General features: G+C 39.7%; 1 pseudogene across 1 annotated transcript; it reads left to right on the top strand.

The window, feature by feature from the left end:
- Positions 1 to 2,033: 2,033 nt before the first annotated feature.
- Positions 2,034 to 2,887, top strand: LOC311090394 (olfactory receptor 52D1-like; annotated as a pseudogene). The gene has a single exon. The product of its transcript is annotated as an olfactory receptor 52D1-like (transcript).
- Positions 2,888 to 16,426: the final 13,539 nt, after the last annotated feature.

Genomic DNA, 16,426 nt, shown 5'->3' with positions numbered 1-16,426 from the left:
TTATGTTGTGTTGTTTATTGTAAATAAACCAAACAATAAAAATAAAAAAATAAAAAATCTCCTCATTCTTTGTGCAAGGTTGCTCAGAATGATAGGACCTGATAGCTCCTAATAGGGCCATTAGGGGAGGGTCTTTGTCTTTCTCAGGTGTGAAAACCATAAATATTCAGGATGTGTTTACGCCTCTTTGCATAAAGCTTTCTTACACAAAATTTCTTTAAAAAAAAATTCTTACAAATTTTAAATCAATATATTGTCTTATCTGAATGAGCAGTCAAGATGACTTTCACATAGTTTTGAAGTAATATTCTAGGCTATGTGATACAATTTTCAAAAGTCTTGTGAAGAAATAATCAGTATGGGTTTCATGACCTTATTTCAGTGACAATTTTTTTTTTTTTTTCACAAACCACGCATAAATGTCATTATCTCAAAACTACAAACTTTTACATACATGCTGCTGACATATTATTGTAGTAGAGTTTGTGCTAAATATGTAATCAGACATTAGCCATGAAAATGTCACAAGTAACAGAAATAAGCACAAATGTCAGAGCATGTCAGAACACCTCCAGGGCCCAGAAAACACCTCAGACCCCAGAGGGTTAAGCTAGGGAATAGTTAGCACCTCTGTGGATTGGGCTGGTGGCTTTAGAGGAATGGGCATCAAGCTTGGAGGTGGCTGGTCATGAATAAGTAGGTGTCTTCAGTAACTCGGAAAATGAACAGAGAGAGATACCTGAAATACCACAATTAGTGCCCCAAGCAGTCACTACCCTAGCGGTCCAATCTATATGTGGATTGTGAAGGGATAACCATTGAGCACATCAGGTCCACCAATCGTTTAAACGCTAGGCATTTTGCCATTTTGTCGAGTTCTCCACTGTTGCTTAGTTACCTATGATCACACGCGTGAACTCGACAATCGACTACTGTGGACTTCGACCGAAAACAGGAAGTAAATACAGGTATGTGCGCTGGCTGAATTAACATAACTTTTATTCATATCTTTGACATCTAATGCAGTCAGATTCACCGTGTTCACTCTGAAGGAATCAACTCACATGGCTGGGCACTTGTAATGACACATCAAGGATGTTAAGAGGCTAAAAGCAGGTTTAAAACTTGCCCCATTTAAGTCAACAGGGTGCAAATTTTAAAAAGAGAATAACACGGTGTAGGCAACACCGATTTTTGTCGTTGTTCTCTGTACTGACAGTACTCCAAATTTACAAAAAAATTAGCTCAATGTTAAAATTGACCGGAGTTCTCCTTTAAGGCCCATTTCCCGAAGGAAAATGTAAATGTTCTCACGTATTGCCTTATTTTTACTAATACAAATATTTGTTCCTTGCATTGTAAGTCAATTTGTGAAGTAAGTGCTGGCTAACAACATAATAGAACATTTTTAAATAATTTTGTAAAGAACTGCATTATATATTACAAGTATATTTTATGTACTGTTGGAACTGATGTATTGACAGGAATATGGTTGGCAAATTTAAAAGACAGGTAATGCTTGCGTAGACAGGTAAATCTATTTGCGGGTATATTTGCGGCAGTTATTTCAAATTAAGGGTCAAAAAGCCTTTAGAGAGCTTGTTAACACTGCTTTTAATGTTTGTGGTCAAGGCATGAGACCAGTGTCCATAAATAGCAAACCAAATGGTACAATGGGAGAGCACAATGGGAAACATGACAACAGAGGAGATGGTAAGGTCTTGTCACTAAACTAGCAATGTGCTACTGTTAGAAAATTTAATATTTTACCCTTTTTTTCCATCTACAGACAGCCTAGCTAAAGACAATTCAAATTGTCTTGAATTCATAAAAATAACTTTCTATGTCTAATTAGCTTACCAATGACTTAAATATAATATAAAGAAAATCTACATAATAACTGCATATCCTTCCAGATGCAGCCACCACTGGAGAATGAGTCCAGTGTCTTAGTATTTACACTCTCTGGTCTGAATGAAACAATGGAAAACAGATTTGTGTTTTTTTCTTTCACTGCACTGTTTTATCCCCTTATGGTGTTTTGTAATGTAACTGTAATTTTCACCATCATACTACATAAGAAGCTTCATGAGCCGATGTTTGTGTTTTTATGTAATCTCTGCGTAAATGAACTTTTTGCCACTTCTGGATTCTATCCTAAATTCATGTATGATTTATTAGCACATGATCATGTGATTTCTTATACTGGATGTCTGATTCAAATATTTGTAATTTATTCATCTGTTGCGTGTGACTTTTCAACATTAACAGTGATGGCATATGACAGGTATTTGGCAATATGTAGACCACTGGAGTATCATTCAATAATGACCAATCAGATGGTTTGGGTTTTAAATGTATCCTTTACTGCTGGCTGGCTCCATTTTTTTTTTTTTTTTTTTTTGTGTGCATGTCTATTGTAATTATTTTAACATCTAGACTCACCTTGTGTGGCTCTACTATTGAAAAGTTATTCTGTGAGATTTGGGCAGTTGCAAAACTTTCTTGTTTTTCTACAACTGTAAAAAATGTGTTTAGGTACATTGTTATTCTTACAAATGTTGGAGATGCAGTATTCATATTTTGCTCATACATTCACCTGATTAGAAAGTGCATAAAGTCAATAGAGAGCAGGCACAAATTCATGCAAACATGTGTGCCACATCTGGTTTCATTGATCAATGTGACTGTTGCTTTTCTGTTTGATGTGCTGTACAGTCGTTATGGCTCAAAGAATGTGCCTCAAGGTGTGCGTAATTTCATGGCCCTGGAATTATTACTTGTACCACCTATTTTAAATCCACTTATTTATGGACTAAATCTGACAACAGTACGCCAGCAAGTTATGAGAATGTTTTTCAAGAAACAAGTGGGAATATCTGAGTGAATATTTTATCAAGTTAACCCTCTAGGCGCCACGGTCGAGTTTAAACATGTGACTTTTCATGAAAATTCTATAATCCAATATGGCCGCCACCGTATGACGTCATAATATGCAAATTAGATGGGAAACTGTAATCCCTACATAAACTTTGGGTCATCCTTAATATTTCTCTAATTTACAGAAAGTCTCTATCTTTTATCACTTTTAAGATATAGCCTTTTGAAATTAAGATGTCAAAATCGAACGTTTTAGGAAAAAACCTCTGGCGCCTAAAGGGTTAAAAGACCTTATGCTTTATGTGTTTTAGAATGAGTGTGACACTTTTTTTTAAGAATATCTGAAATATTTAGAAGATTTATTTAATAGATATTGTTCATTTATTATTGAGAACATAATGAGACAATGGGCCCTATCTTGCACCCAGCGCAATTGACTTTGTACACCGACGCATGTTTCATTCCTATTTTGCACCCGCGCAAAGCGCGCTTTTCCCTCCACAGAAGCACGTCGCTAAACTAGGGAATGAACTTGCGCTCCCTGGGCGGTTCAGCACAAAAAAGGAGGCGTGTTCCAGCGCAAACAATCCCTGGTGCTATTTTACTGTTCCATAAAACAATTGCGCCACTGGCCAGAAAAAACCTAGTCTAAAGTCAGTGGCGCGTTGTGCGTTGTTCATTATGCTATTTTAAGGGCGCATGCTTGACCATAATGTATTGCGTGCACAACGCGCATACACTTTGATTCTCTAATCTACACAGAAGCAGCAGTTTTCATTTTTGCAAATCATTATTACAAACAATAGATAGATAGATAGATAGATAGATAGATAGATAATTTATTATAAAAGCATACATCTAGCATACATCTAGCTTACACATTTACCCACATTATTATATACCTGTTTAACCGAAGCTAATCTAATCTAAACTTCTCTCTCTTTTACGGCCGTGACGAGAGCGTTGCTCTCCTCGGCTGTGAACCGCTCCTGGCGTGCGCCGATTGTTAAATGGTTAACAATTTTTTTTTAAACAGTTTTAAATCAGCTAAAATAATCATTCATTTGATGCATATGAGACCCCTTGAGTGGGATATACAGTATCATATACTTAATATGCTGACATGACTGTTGACTTTTAACTGACAGATTGATCTTGAGTTGTTGGTACTCAATCTACAGAAAGTTAGTTGACAATTGAAAGTTAGTCGTCAATTGGTTAATAACCTGTTGCAAAATAATATTGACAGTCAACAGGCACTTTTTTGTAAAATCTGTAGATTAACACTTGAATTGTACCTTATAGTCTATAGGCAGTCAGTTGAACGTATGTTACTTGTCTGTTGAAACAGTGTTGTTGAATGTCAACTGATGCACTGTTGACAAGCTACTGAATGGCTACTAATAACTAGTAAAGTCTCAACAAACGGACTATCAAAATAAAGTGTTACCTCGCATGGTCCAAACATCAGACAGGGGACCAAATCTCCTTACAAGCTGAGGGTAATGTTCCACAAAGTGATGCTTTGGCCTTAAACGAAAATCTGGAAATGTTGACAGCAGCAGCTGTCTGTGCTCTGCTATTTTACAGTCCAGGAAATGCAGTGTCTCCTCAGTATGCCTTGGTGCAACAGCTAGCTCAACCACATCTTTGAGAAGCATGACAATTTCGCAAGTGTTGTCACCCTCAGGGACACAGTGACCAATATGAAATGGAAGGAGCCTTATGAGACACCAATTCTCATGGGCATTTCCACCAATGGTCCCTTTGGCGGAAAATCCCTTTCCAATAATCTGAGGTCGGTCTGTTTTGTCAGTAAATGTGTAGTTAAAGTTTCTGATGGCCTGATTTAACATGTCTAGTGTGAAATACCCCTTGTCTATCAGGTCTTTAAGACAAAGGGACAACTCAGTTGGAACAATGCCTTCCAATATATCATGCAAGATGTCAGGAGGGTAACCAGTGACTGCATGAAAGTGCTCAAGATTCTCAGTTAAAGAACATGCTCTTTTCACACCATAAGTCCGACTCAATGCTGGGTCCTCTCTCACCTCCTGTACCTGCTTATCATGGGAGTCTTTGTCTCGGAGTTTAAAGAAACCAGAACATACCTCTTGGTGTTGTGTGTCAATACTGCTTGCCGAACAGAATCTGCAGAACTTGTCAGTAGTGAAGCTCTCCAGGAATCCTGCCAGGGAGTGGGCACCAAGATGATCAGAAACAACATACAAGACTGTGCCTTTCACACTCTCACCTAGTTGCTCCAAGTAAACACCATTTTGCTCCAATGACTTTAAGAGGTTGCAGAACTTTAGCGTAACCACACTCTTTGACTGTTGAGGTATTGCACAGTAGTGCAAGTTGGATTGAGTTCAGGGTTGACCTATATTTTGCAGGTATGTTGGCAATGACCCAGTATATGGCACACATTTTATGTTTCAGCTTTGATGTTCCTAGAGGATTGACTACTTCGAAGTCATCAATGTAAAGTCCAAGAGCAATTGTGAACTCGTCCCTTGCAAGAAGAGAGTTTTCATTAAAGGGGACCTATTATGCCCCTTTTCACAAGATGTAAAATAAGTCTCTGATGTCCCCAGAGTGTGTATGTGAAGTTTTAGCTCAAAATACCCAACAGAATTTTATTTACAGCACGTTTAAATCATCATTTTTTGGGTCTGTGAAAAACGCACTGTTTTAGTGCTTCTCCTTTAATGCTAATGAGCTGCTGGTTCACGGCACAAGGGGCAGAGCCTAAGCAGCCGCGATCAGAGCCAGAACAGGGAAGATGATAATAATAAAACAGACAGTCACAGTAATGGTGTTCATTTCGACCATAAAAATGCCTACAGAGTCAGAGAATATATGCTGTATGGAGTTGGAACAGGTATAGTTTAGTTTAATTACGATTATAACCTATTTGGCATTGCTTGTATACACTATTAATGCAAGCCTGCTGTAGGATTCCATCTGACGATCTGAATTGTCTGAATGATGACACAAAATATACTGATGAGTTTAATAAAGTTTACTGTATGTCACACAAAAGATGAAGCATAAGTTTTTCTTCAGAAAACCACTGTTAGAGCTGAGTAAACAGTATAAGAAGTGCATAAGTAACTTACATAAATTTCTGTAGAGTAGAGGGAGCATTTTCTTTGAAAACAAAATGAATCCACCTCGTCTTCAGTGGCTGCCAGATTTCAAGAGTAAATAGAGAGAGCTATGTGAATGAATACATTCAGCTACAACACCTTCAACGCTTGGGAGATGCTTCAACGCTTCTCGTGAGTGCATTGCTGCAGCAATGGCTGATGTGTACAACTCGCAGTGAACTCGATCAGGGCGGGTCTAAGTTATAACGGCAGTGTCAGTCAACACTCGTGGGCGGGGCCTGTGGCTTTAGTGATGTCACTAAAGCCACATTCTGAAAACAGGTCGTTTGGAGAGACTGCTTATGATTTATGGGGATTAAAAAAAAAGGAGTGAGTGGATTTTTATCACTGTAGGGTGATGTGAGTTGTGTACACACACTGCCAACACACATTTATGTCCAAACACCATACAAAAGTGAATTTTGCATAATAGGTCCCCTTTAAAGCACTGGCCATCTACATATGATCTATATTCCTGTGGGACATGGACTTTTTCTGACATGGCTTTATCTAATATGTCAGTTTTGTTCAGCAACTTCTGGAGCATGGGAACAATAGGGACATATGCAAGTGTTTTTTGCCAGTATTCAATGGGGGTTCACCAGTGGAAACTCTCTACGTACATAGGCCGCTCTCCTTTTAGCAGTTCCTAGGGATCCATCTTTGGCACAAAATGCCATTATGTTACTTTCTGGCACAACACTGGTAAGCTCTCTCACAACTGTTTCATTGATGTCAACTTTAGAACGATAGAATTGAACTTTCTTTAGAACGGCCCTCACTCTGTTATGCAGAAGTGGCTGTGACAGCTTATTGATTTGACAAAGCTGTTGTATTACTTCTTGCACAGAACTCTCTGGTATGTGCAGGACAGTTTGCATCTTTAACAGAAGAGATGCTAAGTTGTGCTCAAGCTGTTTTTCTAAATCACGAAGATCAGTCTCATTGGCTTCTACACTGACATCTTCTAAATCGTTCATATCATCAGCATGTGACATTTGGTCTTGTGCAGCATCACTGTCATCGCTTATATTATCCAAACCAATGATTTCTGACTTGAACCTTTTCCAGTTCTGGTCCTGGTGTACTTTACTCTTGTTTGCTTTGAAAGTGGAGTACATACTGGTTTCAAAGTTACAGTCTTTATACGGGCACCTGACTTTATGGTTTACTTTTAAGTGTGCAGTATGCAGTTGAGTAAAGTAGTCGGTCTGAGAACAAGACTCGGCAAACCCACATGAAAGACAGCAAAATTTAACTGGTGCATCTGGTTGCTGCTGATCAGGAGTTTTGGTGTGAAGGCGGGATAAATGTACTTTTAGTGCACTGAGTGATTTAAATGTACATGGACATTCCTGATGTAAACAAGGAAAAGGCTCTGTTCTTGCATAACTTCCATGTTTTAGTCTATAATGTTTAAATAGCTGTGCTCTCTTTTCACAGCTAAGAGGGCAATACTTACACTTCCAAAGCATATTTTTCAGAGATTGGTATTCAGTTTGTTGCTAATTTCAGGATATTGGGTTCAAAATAATCTCTTCCCATGACCTGCAACACAATAAAACAAAGAAAATAAGAGACAAGGGAACTTATATAAGCTACAGTAGTCTATTGCAACAATATACCTGTATTTTCAAATAAGCTAACATTAAAGCCATAATGTCATTATTAGGGGTGTATTGCTAATATACTCAGTTTGCATAATCCGGTTGCAATTCACTTTCGTGAAGGTAAAATAATCACTAAAGCGGAGCCTATGTCATGCATAAGACAATAATAAAATGAATGGTCAAAGTTGTCATTCACATTTAATACTAGGAAAAAACAATCAAATGTGGTCGCTAACACTCCTCTTCCCACCGAGTGCGTGTCCCTCGTTCAGCGTGGATCGGGCGGTGTCACCAAGACGCTAAAGTTACAGGTGAAAAACGTCCAGTTGAACTGGTTACAACAATGGTTTTACACTGCTCACAAAAGCCCCTCCAGTAAGAAAAAAAAGTTAGCAACGTTACAACGTGGTTGCGCTCCCTTCCCCGCCATGAATGTGCGTGGTTTTCGTCCGCAGCGTCTCTTAATCTGCCGAGAGGCGGTTCAAAGCGTGGCGGTGTCCGCCAAGACGCTACAGGTGAAAAATGTCCCGTTGAACTGGTTAAAACGACAGTTTTCCAAGTTCACAAACAGCGCGTCAAGCGAGAAAGGCAATTTGGCTAGCTAAGCCATCAAACTGGTGGCTACAGGTGATGTCCGTTGACCTTGACGTTGAAAACGTCTTTCACTAAGGTTTGTAGCATAAACGACTCGGGGTAAATGCGAATTAGCTCAAGGATATAGGGAATTTTGGAAATATTAATAATCATAACTCATGGTCATAATTCATAAGTCGCATGTACATTTACTTTATCAATTATCGAGATTACCTTGTTCTGTAACGGTCTGGTCATCAGTCATTCGTCCAGCGAATAAATGTAAGATCATCACAGTTAAGAAGGGGTATTTACAAACTCCAAGAAAGTTTTATCTTCTGGCCACGAACATCAAACTTTCTGAGTTTATTAATTAAAACTACTCAATGTAGTCTATAATATCGAGCTTGTAGCTTAATTAGATCTTTTGTTTCATTGACTTTATAAGGTGGGGTTTCACACACAGAGACAGTTAAAAGTATAAATGGATTTTAATAAATGTAAAACTAGAGATTATATGAGCTACAAATATAAACGTACGTAAAAATGCAAACAATAAAACACAAACATTTAACCAAACAAAAACATAAGACATAACTTAATTCACAGACCTAAGAGCCAGACACCTGAAATCAGCTTTACAGAGAGATCAAAATTACTTGCACGATTTTGTACTCTTTCAGTGGGATGCTGGAAAAGGATGCGCGTGTGCACGGGTCCGGCTGGTTTGCGTCTAGCGTCGTCTTCCGGTGTCGTTTCGCAAGACGATGTAAGGCTCACTTGAATTTAACGTTACCGAGAAAGTTCAGATCATTTCCCTTGTGGAGGGGGAAAGGCAGGGATGAGCTTAGTTGCAAAAGACGGCAGGGCAGCTCCTACATGACGCGGGGCATGCGTCCCAGAGGCCAAGGCAAGGCCTGTCCAGCTGGTTCCGTTGGGAGGAGCAGCGCTGCGCGTGGAGAAGAGGAGGTCAGAGCGAGAGCAGGAGAGAAGAGAGAGAGCGATAAGAGGAGGTCTCTTCTTTTTAAAAGACATCTGTTTACGCCCTCTTTTTGGACAACAGCAAATCAGGTCTTCTGATCTGAAGCGGGAAAAAGTTTCTTTGTGTGACGAAGACACGCCTACTTTGACCATATGTCTTATGAGAGAAAGAATTCATATTTCCTCTTAAGATTGTACACACAGAACAATACATCTTACTGTAATCTCCTATATGTGACTGGTTGAATTAAAACAGGACGGTCAGACAGATACCAATTATGACAGGTAAAGATTAGGGAAACATAACGTTACATTTATATGCATAATTACACACAAATAAAGTTTGATTAAACACACAATAAAATTGTCAGTATTTCCGTTATGGCATGTGAAGACACTTGAGAAACAAAGGAATACGTATCAAACATTTGAAGAGTTTTCTCTGAAGAGTTCCATGAAAAGTTCCATGTGTGTTAATGTGTTGGAACGTTGGCTTGCAGACGAACTGGATGAGCTGCAGCTTTGGGGTCATAAAGTTTATGACCATGTCGAGGTCGGGTTACAAGACACTATTGAGGAACCTTCTTTCAGTGAACATTTAGAATTCAAAACTATACTCTAGCAAACCACACCTCTATTATAAAGCAAAACTAATCACACATACATATCGGAAGGTATACATTCAAGAGCCATATTTCTATATGAAGTTGCACCCAAAGGATGTTTTGTGTGTGTGTGTGTGTGTGTGCACGCGCTCTGGAATGTCACGAGGCTGTAAAGTCACGGGAAGTTCACGCTGAACTAGGGGGGGAAACCCCAGCCACAAGGGCGCTGGTAAATTGCCCCGTGGGGAATAACTAACCAGCGCTGTCTTCCTAAGGACAAAGACGATGTGTTCGACACCCTCATGATTCACTTAATGTGAAAAGCAGATGTCATTGTTGCTACAGGTTACTCACAAAAAGCACCTCCAGTGATAAAAGTAACTTACTTAGCTTTTAGCTAGCTAGCTAAGTACCTTAACGGGTGACAATGTTAATGTCCATCAACGTCAAACTGCTTCACTTGGACTTCTCACAAACAGCGCACCAAGTGAAGAAAACTTTCAAACTGTAACGTTAGCTAGCAGGTGAAAATGGCTGCCGACCTAACGTTAGTTAAAGTTATACCATCCCACTACTCATCAATATCACATTAAGTTGACTGACTCCTCAGCAGCAACGTTAGCTAAACAATGGACAGCGGGAGGGCGAGACCAAAGCTACTTACCATCTCTGGCGAGTTTTAGCAGCAACTGGACTGTCCGGTGCGCGGCAGGAAAGTGACGTCTTCTCAGCAAAAAGCATAGACACGGCGGCAAAGTGACGGCTTTCACGTTCCCATCGTGCATTGCATGACTAAAACTTGGGAATTTTAAGCTATTTCACTTAAAGTTATTCACAGACTCAACTAGGTCTACAAATTAGTTTAACATACTTACATTTGCTAGTAATGCAATCAAAACTTAATCGATTTGAGTCATGTAAGTACATTATACTTTAAATGTTTGATTAGATATGAAATCCGGGTTTACAGTGAGGAGGATTAAACAACTCCAAAAAATAGCATTACCAGCTTCACTTATTACTAACCAGATTGACTTTAATTTTTTTCATACGTCTACAGAAATTCCAATTGAGAATTAAAAGAGGTTTAGATGTTGTTTTGTTTCATATGATGTTACCATTATGGTGATCAGTGTTTGATTTAGTTGGGCTCTTGACTCTTGACTTTAACATTAGTTTTTCTTTGGCTGCTGTAACTGTGTGTTTTTTAGACACATTTGTTGTGGCAGAAACAAAGCCAACAAAAATGAGATCAGGTGTTTCTGATTATGATGTAATCAATGAATCTCAACAATGGTGACAATCAACAAAAAAGATAACATCAAATCTGAACATCACAAAATATGCTACTAAAAGTCAACACAAAACCAACAACAAAAATTAAAGTAAAAATTAAAGAAAATAACCAGACAATTAATCTGCATAATTTATTCATGCTGCAATAGATTCTGGGAGTCATGGACGATTGTTTTGTACTATGCTGGTACCCAACTTGCATTGCAACATGAAACTTATGATTGTCACCATTGTTGAGATTCATACGTCGATTCTTGATGTCTGTGTGTGTGTGGCTGATCTAGAAGTTCAAAATGTTCTTAGAATAAACTTTTTAAAATCCTTCATATTTTCTGGATGTCAAATCGCAGTGACACAATAATAATAAAACATCATCCAAATAAATACATTCGACAATAAATGAGATCAGTGAATCGGATCACTAAATGATGTTCGTGACCATTAACAAACAACCACTGTCATCTGATCCTGATTTCTTTCAGCTTTTTTTCCATAGCAAATCTATTTTAAAGACACAGCTAACGCAGCCAAAGAAAAAAAAAAGTTCTTCCAAAGTCAAGGGTCAAGAGCCCAACTAAAGCAATCACTGATCACCATCATGGTAACATCAAATGAAAATAAAATGACATGTGTCACCTTTTAATAAGAACTTCTATAGACGTCTGACAGAAATAAAATCAAACTGGTTCGTAATAAGTGAAGCTGGTAATGCTGTATCCTCCTCTGCTTAGATCTTCAGAGATTTAATGTATTTTATCTTCAGATGATTTAATCTTTTTTTTTCTGTTCTTCTTGCTCCTCTTTCCTTCAGTGATTCTGCTTGTTAACAGCAGGTGTTAATCAGTGTCTGAATTAACTTAGAAAATTAACTGAATTAACTATGAAATTGTTAACTCAGTCAAGTGGACTATATTAGTGAACTAATGAAGGGAATAGTGAATGGGTGTGATTGGTATAGGGTGTGATTTGGAACACAGCCTCTGAGTGTCGACTTTGAGCGCTTTTAATTCACAGTATATTCCTGTAGGCTACTTTCTCGAAAATGACAAATATCACCCAGAATGCCTTTAGGGGTACACTGGCTTGTCACTGGGGCTGTACCCTCAAGGGTACAATATTGTACCTTAACCTTTAAAAGAAACGGTACATATATGTGTGTATCCAATCAATAAAGAAGAGAAGAAAATGTACAAGGAGTATGATTAACTGTCAATCAATTGATTCTCCCATAAGGAGTACATAAAGACAAGGAAGGCGCCTACTCCCAATCTTACAGTAGACTAAAGAGATGCCTGTTACACCTCAAAATTTCATTATATACTAACTCCCAATTTGATTTCAAATCTCTGTATCAATATGTTCCCTTTATGTTCTCAACTATGCATGAAATCAAATGTCACTGTTTATGTGAAAATGCTTTTAACTAAATAAACAAAAGAACTCACTGTAGAGTCTGAACTTTCTATGTGTTGTTTGTTCATTTCATAAATCAGTCTTTTAGGAGGCTTAATGACTCTGCCAAGTCTTGTTTGAGTTACTGCGGCATCAACATGTCTTGGCTGTGTGCACACCACAGGTTCCTTTGCAGCTTCATGCTTAAACTGTCCTCCTTGAGTCGAATCAGTGTCTTGACCATCCACTTCAGGTAAATTGATATCACTTGTTACATTTTCATCACTTCTTTCGACATCACTTTGCACTTTGACTTCACTCCTTTCATTCTGGTTCCCAGTGTCAACACTCACGGAGTCCAAGATTTCCGACACACAATCCGACACATCAGGTAAGTCTGTTCGGTTGGTATGACCATCTTCCTCAACAAATTCATCAGGATTACTCAATACCCAATTTGCAGTTCTGTTATCATGGTCAACATCTCCTTGAGCAATTTCATCATCATGGTCAACTTCGTCTCCTTGAGCCATGTCATCATTCACGTCATTGCACCTCTGATCCTGCTCCTGAGGTTCATCAATCGGTAGGAAGTTCACAGGTAACAAAAGATTTCTATGGACTACCCTCACTTTGTCTGAGTTGATTGACCGGATCCTGTAAACATTGATGTCAGGGTAGACAATCATAATGACTTCATAAGGAGATGACTCCCATTTGTCAGCAACTTTTCTTCTCCCTTTTTCACCTCTGTTCGCAACCAGCACTCGATCACCAACAGCCAGTGGACATCCTTTCACCTTTCTGTTGTAAAGTCTGCCATGTCGTTCCTGTTCTTTCAAGGTGTGTACCTGTGCTATACGTGCTGCTTCACGCAAGTCATTCTTCAACTTAGACACAAAATCCTTTAAATCCACCACATCCTCATTTAAAAGCACATTCTGAAACAGGACGTCAATTGGGAGACGAGGAACTCTGCCAAACATAAGAAAGAATGGCGCAAAACCTGTCGTCTCATGTTCTGTGCAGTTGTAACAGAAGGTAAGTTGCTGTAGCATCTGTGGCCATTTCGATTTTGCTTTAGGAGGCAATGTTCTGATCATGCTTCCAAGAGTCCTATTGAACCTCTCAGCAATACCATTACCCATAGGGTGGTATGGTGTTGTGTGTGACTTGTCAACACCCGCCATGGTCAATAGTTCCCTGATAAGCTTGCTTTCGAAATTAGCCCCCTGGTCAGAGTGAATTCTCTTGGGGAATCCATAAACTAGAAAGAAGTCATTCCAGAGTCTTTTTGCAACTTGTTTGGCTGACTGATTCTGGCATGGAAAAGCATGGGCGATTTTTGTAAAATGATCTGTCACAATCAGCACGTCCACAGACTTTCCTTCTCTGAGCTCTGCAGACCAAAAGTCGATGCAGACCAGCTCCAGTGGCTCTGATGTTCGGATACTTTCTAACGGAGCACAAGCATTGGGTTCTGAGGTTTTACCAACCACACAGCGGCAGCAATTCTTCACATAATCATCAATATCTTTTCTCATTCCAATCCAGAAGAATCGTTGTCTCGCTAGTGACAGTGTTCTACTACATCCTTGATGTCCTGCTGCATCATGGATTCCATGGAGAACTTGTGCTTTTAAGGAAGCAGGCACAACAAACAGGTACAGTTTCTTGTTCAGCTTCAGATCTCTTTTCACCTTGTACAGTACACCATCGCAGATGACAAGTTTATCGTGATGTTTCAACAATCTACGCACACTTTTGGATTCTCTTGCTTGTTCTTTCTTAGATGGTTTCCGACATCTTTCAATATAGTACCGAATCTGACACAAGGTGCTGTCCTGCTCCTGCTCATTAACAATGTTGCTGTGCTGTAGCGGAGGGCTTAACTGTTGCGGTTGTGAGATGACTGGTACAGTCCCCATGACTTCACTCAAGCCGCCAGTAGAATGAGCTGCCAACACCGCAGAAACTTCCTGGCTCCCGGAAGAACCTGAAGGCAACAGTCCATCACTGTTTGGGTCACAAGAAGCTTTGTCACCCTTAAGCACCACCTGATGATTACTTGTGCACTTGAAAGCATTTTGGACCGAATTGTCAACAACACCACTGACATCCTTCAAGAGAGACAGGTATGGTTCAGTGATAAGGCGATGTCCTATACAAGACTGGACAAATGGCTCACGACTCAGAGCATCCGCAACAACATTTTTCGATCCTGGGACATACTTAAGATCAAAACTGTAAGAGGCTAGTTTTGCCACCCACCTCTGCTCACATGCATCTAGCCGTGGCTTAGTCAGAATATATGTAAGAGGGTTATTATCGGTCCACGCCGTAAAGTGTCTTCCTCTTAGCCAATGGCTAAACTTCTCACAGATAGCCCACTTTAAGGCAAAGAATTCTAATCTGTGAGCTGGATAGTTCATTTGTGAGCGAGACAGAGTTCTACTTGCAAAGGCTACAGGCCTGGCAATCTCTTCACCTGGCAGAACTTGCGACAATACAGCTCCCACTCCATCAAAAGATGCATCTACAGCCAGAATGAAATGTTGGTCAAAGTCTGGATGAACCAATGTCACATTTCTTGTCAGTTCTAGTTTTAGGGTGCGCAAAGCTTCTTCACAATCAGTTGTCCAATCAGCTGGGGAAAGTTTGAGGTAACTAATTTTCTTTCTTGGTTTGCGTCCTTTCGTGATAGGAGTCTGTTTGACTGAACCTGATGTTAACTTGAAAAGAGGCTTAGCTTTTGCTGAACATCCTTCAATAAAATGTTGATAATATAGAACCATTCCAAGAAAGGACCTGATCTTTTTCTGACATGGTGTTTTTCCATCGGGTTCCATCAAATCAGAAGCTTGTATGTTGTTAATTGCCTCAACTTTACCAGGATCAGTCTTAATCCCTTCTTCACATACAATGTGTCCAAGGAATTTCACAGATCGTCTCAAGAAAAAACATTTTTTCGGAGCCAGCTTTAGATTGTGATGTGCCAACCGCAAAAGGACCATCTCAAGGCGTTGAAGGGCTACTGACTCAGAAGGAGCAAACACCATCAAATCATCAAGGTAACAGAGAACACTACTGAAATCTCCAAAAATAGACATCATCATTCTCATGAAAGTGGCTGGGCTATTAGAGAGACCCTGAGGAAGCCTATTGTAATCATGGAGACCAAATGGCGAAGAGAAAGCAGTGTACTTTTTGTGTTCTTCCTCTAAGGGGACATTATAATACCCTGAGGTAAGATCCATGGTGGAAAAGAATGTGTTGCCACCCAATGCTGCCAACACATCGGACTGGTGTGGTAATGGGTAGGCATCTCTGACAGTCCTCGCATTTAACCACCTGAAGTCAGTGCAGATCCTGAGATCGCCATTCTTCTTCCAGACTAGTACGAGAGGGGACGCATAGTCACTATGTGACTTGCGGATGATACCTTTTTCCTCCATCTCATTTAATGCTGTCCTCAGTTTAGCATATTGGCTCGGTGGTATGCGTCTGTAAGGAAAACGGAAAGGTCTGTCATCTGTGAGGTTGATTCGATGGACAATGCCTTTGGCCTCTCCGCAGTCCATTTTGTCTCTTGAGAAAACTGACTCATGCTTCTCAATAAGCTGCAACAACTTGTCTTTCCAGTGGGCAGACACTTCACATAACTCCAAGTCAAGTTCACCAAGGTTCAATTCACTCAAGACACGCTTCATCTCTTCACCGGATCTAGGTGGTAAGGGTTCCTCAATACACTGTAGATTTGACTGAATCTGTTTTGGTAGCGGCAAATCTTGCACTGCAATACAAGGCGACACGTCAGCTATTTTTGCATTTCTCTTCAACACAACTCTGTGATTAGTGGGGTTGATGACTTTCAAGGGGATAGAACCATCTCCCCATAGTGGTGTTATGACCCTCCCGACCAATATTTGCCTTGGTC

Source organism: Abramis brama, assembly GCF_963993115.1.
Source record: "Abramis brama genome assembly, chromosome: 10".
Taxonomy (NCBI): Eukaryota; Metazoa; Chordata; class Actinopteri; order Cypriniformes; family Leuciscidae; genus Abramis; species Abramis brama.
This window is presented reverse-complemented; position numbering and strand designations above follow the sequence as displayed.